This window comes from Chiroxiphia lanceolata, chromosome W (genome assembly GCF_009829145.1).
Source record: "Chiroxiphia lanceolata isolate bChiLan1 chromosome W, bChiLan1.pri, whole genome shotgun sequence".
In the NCBI taxonomy this organism is placed as follows: domain Eukaryota; kingdom Metazoa; phylum Chordata; class Aves; order Passeriformes; family Pipridae; genus Chiroxiphia; species Chiroxiphia lanceolata.
Genome location: NC_045670.1, coordinates 11,577,639 through 11,583,638, shown reverse-complemented (window position 1 = coordinate 11,583,638; position 6,000 = coordinate 11,577,639).

The following is a 6,000-nucleotide window of genomic DNA, read 5'->3' as shown; positions in this document are numbered from 1 at the left end:
AGATATTGTGCTGGTTTAAAGGTAAACCAGCAAGGGGAAATGAACTCAACTCAAAAGAGAGATTATAAGTCAGAATAACAATTTAATAAAATAATACAATAAGTACGATTATGCAGACAAACAATTGGTTTTAACCCACAAATCCCAAATATATAACCCAACACCCTGGGGCATGAACAGAGTGGTGTTCTTTGGGCCCCCTGAGTCCAAAGGAAAAGGAGAGGGGAAAACCTGTTGGTGAGAGTGCTGTTGCAGTCTGGTCAAGAGTGGTGATTGCAGTCCGGTCGAGAGTGATGGTTGCAGTCTGGTTGAAAAGTGGTGATTGCAGTCCGGTCGAGAGTGATGGTTGCAGTCTGGTTGAAAAGTGGTGATTGCAGTCCGGTCGAGAGTGATGGTTGCAGTCTGGTTGAAAAGTGGTGATTGCAGTCCAGTCGAGAGTGGTGGTCTGCAGTCTGGTTGAGAGCGGTGGTCTGCAGTCTGGTTGAGAGCGGTGATCTGCAGTCTTCCTCTGGATCCCACGAGTGGTTAAAAAAGTCCCAAGACTCCAAGATTATATATCCTCCAGTTCAGACAGGAATGCTCAGTACCTCCCTCAGGGCGGGGGGGGGGAGTTCCTTAATGGGTGTGAGGACAAGAGCAACTCCTATCTTGCAGGCCTCTTAGCACCTAGTTTATAGCTTGAGGAGTCAGGCTCTATGTGCAGGTAGTATAAATGGTTCATTGATAACAGTTTCTGGGAAATGGCATGGAAGGCTATAGAATACACAGTTTTGGGTTACACCCATCCAGTGATGAACTGGTCTCAGTTGTCCAAACTAGGACAGATATACACACATATATACACATATGACTGGGAAACATTTGCTTTTCTTTTGTTCAATAATAAATCTTTTTGGTTTAATGTGCTTTAGAATAATCCTGAAAATGCAAGTCAGAGACATACATTGCCCTGAGGAAGGATGGATGTTTAAAATGTCAACCTGTCATAAGGTAAATACCATAGCATCTATTTGGCCAACTAATGTAATGGGAAAACTAGACAACATTCGAATGCAGAATTCATGAAGATCTGACCTTTTTTCCCAAGAATAAAATTAGTCAAATGCATTCGTCTGAGAATGTTGCTGTTGAGACAGCCATAGCGACACAGAAAAAGTCTTCCTCCAAAACCAGGACAGGAGAGGGATAGATCCTTTATTGTAACAGATCACTGACATTTATAGCCCTTGGCATAACATACATGTTACACTACAATTGGTGTCTGCAAATAAACATGCATCAGGATTGGCTGTCCTGTAGCACACTCACGATGATTCAGCATTTGTAGACTCATAGTGACTAAGCTCCAGCAAGCTCACCGTGACTCCGCAGAAAGCTCAGGGTATCTGCCTCTATAGTCCTATCTTCCTTCCGACACACCTGCTGTCAACCCCGACATGAGAACATGACACCCAGGAAGATTAGACATACAGTTATGTCTTTATACTTAGAGGCTTCTTATACAATCATAACATCACAGAAATATGGCTTGGAGGAACCTCAGATCATCCAGCCTATTTGCCTCTCCACTACAAGATCAGCTACACCTAAGCCTTTTCAGACAAACATTTGCCAAGTCTCTTCTCAAAAACGCCAGAATCATTTGAAGTGCTCCAGTGCTTTACAGTCTGCACTAGTACAGAAGTTTTCCTAAAAACTAACTAAAATATTTTCTGCTACAGTTTAAGGGGAATGTGGTTAGAATCTGGGCCTTTCCACCTGGAATGTGATGCAGACTACAATTCCAGACTGGTGGTTCAAAAGCTTGTTGTGTATCTCCAGTGAAAATTTTGTTCAAGGTTTGTGTGTGCATATATTTGTGCATGAATAATGCAACAAAGGTTTAAGACAACAATGTCAAACAAAACAAGATCAATATAGGTTGCTTGTTATCAAAATAACACTGAGAAAATGAGAATATTTAGTTGCTATACAACTGAAAAGAGAAGAAAATGGCTGTTACCTTGTAAAGGAACTTGCAGTTTTCTTGTATGCATCCCTTCTAGTGCTTAGCCCAAATTGCCATGCCACCACCTCTGCAAGCTTGAGGTTAACCAGTGAAATCCCCTTTGAGACTTACTGCTTTGATGCAACAATGCCCCACAACTCTGTAATGTGTCTAAGTATAAGCATTAAAAAAACCCTCAAAACCTAGGGAAATTTTAAAATTCTGTAAGACACTGTTGCACTGTGTGACGTGTCCCAGGTTTGTAGTTCTCTCTGTTGTATAGAGGTATGTTGCCCCTGTTCCCCTAGCAAGATGTAACAACAAAGAAAGATTTTAGTGGGTTTCTTGTGGGGAAGGACCCAGGATCCTTCCTGGCTATCCCAAGGTAAAGGTTAAATGCAGCTGAGGAAGTGAGTGGGAAGCTCTTGCTCCTGCTATGTTTGTAGTGGTAGTCATGCTTCAACCATGATTTACCAAGCATTAGTGTCACCCTCCAAGCATTTGTCAGTGATCTGAAGACTATTATCTGGTCTCTCTGTCCAATGCTACTGAACCATAATAGAAAAATATTGCTAATGTAACTTACCTGCATGAACACTGCTCATGAGCACTGTAGAGATCATCAGTACAAACTCATTCATGCCATCATAAATAGAGAGGATGAGTGACTATGAAAATTTCTAATTCAATATTGAGAAAAACACTCAGAGGCCCTCTTTAGTGTGAGTTTGAATAACTGATCGTTATTATTAAACTCTGGTGTTGATTTCAATATGCTACATGTGAGGTCATATTTGTGCTGGTTTTTATGGAAGAGTCTGAATGCATGGAAAGAGTACATAGTTGTGATAAAGGGGTTCTTCCCATTGAGGACTGGCTATAGGAAGCAACAGTATCAAATGTATTTTATACACATTATTTAATCTTTGTTTTACAAATTAGTTTGATCATTGTTTTGATCATTTCCACTATATTATAGCAAGCAATTTCCTACGTTTGTGACAGCTGTTTAATTTTCTTCTACCCATTTTCATTTTAAACAAATAGAAAACATTTTGTATTATAATCAGTAGTTTCTTAGCAGAATGCAGCAGCCTTTTTCATAAGCATTGCTGTTTGCTCATATTTTCAGTTATTGTCATAGAGACAAGAACTGTACAAATAATATTGTTTTCAATTAATTAACCTAATTTACTGTTACTGTTTAGAGAGTTTTTACAGAGTTGTTTAAGAGAAGTTTTAGTTGAACTATACTGTCATCTTGTGGTCGCTAGCGTTTCTGGTTCAAATTCACACAAAAGTTTTCCTTTCAAAGTGAAGAATGTGGATAATATACTGTCCTGGTTTTGGTTGGGGTAGAGTTAATTTTCTTCTCAGTAGCTGGTACGGTGCTGTGGTTTGGATTCAGTACAGAATCATGTTGAGAACACAGTGACGTTTTGGCTGTTGCTCAGCAGTGCTTACCCTGAGTCAAGTGCTTTTCAGTGTCTCAGGCTCTGCCAGGAAGGAACTGCACAAGAAGCTCAGAGGGAGCATGGCCAGGACAGCTGACCTGAGTTGGCCATAGGGGTATTCCATACCATGGAACGTCATACTCACCACCTGCTGACCAATTGCATTGTTCATCACTTGTTTCTCTTGGGTTCTGTTACTGTCTCCCTCTCCTTATAATTACTAATATTATTATTACTGCTACTGTTACTATTATTATTATCACTGTTATATTTGTTTTCAATTATTAAACTGTTCTTATCTCAACCCACGAGGTTTATTTTTTCTTTCCTGTTCTCCCCACGGGGGGGAGGGGTGGGGGGTGGGATGGGGGGGAGTGAGCAAGTGGCTGTGTGGTACTTAGTTGCCTGCTGGGGTTAAACCACGACATATATAAAAAAAGTTACATTTCTTGTGGCTGCTTGGTAATGGATATTGTGCTGGTTTAAAGGTAAACCAGCACGGGAAATGAACCCAACTCAAAAGAGATTATAAACCAGAGTTACAATGTAATAAAAATAATACAATAAATACAATTATACAGATGAACAATTGGTTTTAGCCCACAAAACCCCAGATGTATAACCCAGCACCCTGGGGCACGAACAGAATGTTGTTCATTGGCTCCCGTGCTGAGCCCCATGTGGTCCTCTGAGTCCAAAAGTAAAAGAAGAGGGGGAAAAAAACCTGTTGGTGTGAGTGATGGTTGCAGTCTGGTCGAGAGTGGTGGTTGCAGTCCGGTCGAGGTTCTGGTCCTCCTCTGGATCCAACAAGTGGTACCAGAAGTCCCAAGACCCCAAGATTATATACGTCGGGGTTGACAGAGAACCTGTCAGCAGCCTGGCAATTAGTGACGAGGAATTTAAACAACTTTTAGGAAATATTTACTGTAATGTCGGACGGAACAAACGTAATACAGCCCAGACCAAAGGTCACCAATCAAAATGTGTATAGTGTCACCAATAGCATGTCACAGCATGCACAGTGTCTTCAGTGTCACCAATAAGAGTGTGTGCAGTGTCTTCTGTACTACCAATTAAAGTATATACAGTGTTTTATGCTTGAGACTTTTGACCAATTGTGTTGTGGCATGATAGTGTACAAAAAGTATAAAAGAAACACTTGAGAGCAATAAACAGCTTCCTGATCACCTTACACCTGGACTACGTCTGATATCTGTGTCGTTTTGGCCGTTCCAACTTTAACAATGACATATGGAGACGCCGACGGGATTGCAGCGTTGAAGAAAGATTTATCTCCAATTCCGAGAAAGAGTTTGGAGGGATTCTTCTCTGAGAGAGAGGGGTTGCTGTGACTTCCCTCCTAGAGGGGGAAAGAGCAGAGATTTTCTCTCCTAGAGAGAGATTGGACCTGTGGGATGAGGCACAGGGGGAACAGAGCCCGGTGAAGCTTAAGAGTGGGGATAGTTCCCGCGAAAAGGTCCGGACCCGAACTTTTTTGAACTCTCATTAGGTAAGCTAACGGGAGTGCCACCGGGGACAATATTTTAACGATGGGACAGCATATAATGAAGGAGGAAAGTGTAGTTCTATCTATGTGGAAAGTCCTCCTTAACTGAAAGAATGTCAAGGTTGCTGAATTTAATTTATGACGTGTGATGTTATAGTACTGAAAATAAGGCTTTGAAGCTACTACGTTAAGTTGCATTTCGTGTGTTTACCTAACACTTGCTCCGTGAGACTTTCAAAGATTTAGAAGCATACGGGAGGCAACAATCTATGCAATAATTCATATAAGAAATAAAACTCTGAAACGCAGTTACCCAGAAAGATAAGCAGGTTGCCGATGTAACAAATTGTCCTTGAACTACACCTCCAAGCAAAAAAATGCAGAAAAATTTAATAATTCACTCCTGGAGGCAGAAAAGAAATAAGGATCCCCCCTCTCCATTGCCACTGTTGCAGAAAAAACAGTTTTTCCACCAGATAACTCCACTGAGAAAACAACTAAGAAAAGAAATTCAAGTCAAGATATATAAGCAAATGGAGAGGGACAGAGATAAATTAGAACAGTGGGGGCTGGGCAGAAAACAAGACAGCAAGGTCCATCCCTGTATAAGTCTTCGAACTTAAAAGTCAGCATTTACCTTCTTTTCTTGCTTCTTCACAGCCTGAGTTACTTATTTTTTGTTCATGTACTAACTGGTTGTTTCAGTCTCACAATGTGTGTAAGATAAAATACAAAAAATATGCAACAAATCAAGTTTGGTGCCATGGAAGCCTGAAGAAGACGATCTCTGCCCCGGGGGAAGAACAGAGGGGGCAAAAACTGCCTTCTGATATTTCTGTTAATTCTCATGTTAACTCTAGTGTCTGTTGAATGTGTTTCTGTGAGCTCACAATATTATTGTTACTGTGTGTATGTGAAGAAACAAAGTTCTTTGCCAGGAGAAAAAGGAAAAAGAAAAGTAAAAAGCCCCCCCCCTTGAAAAGATTCAGCCTTGCCAGGGAGAAAAAACAGAGTGTATTTCACAGGATAGAGACGGTCTGTTGCTTGGTAAC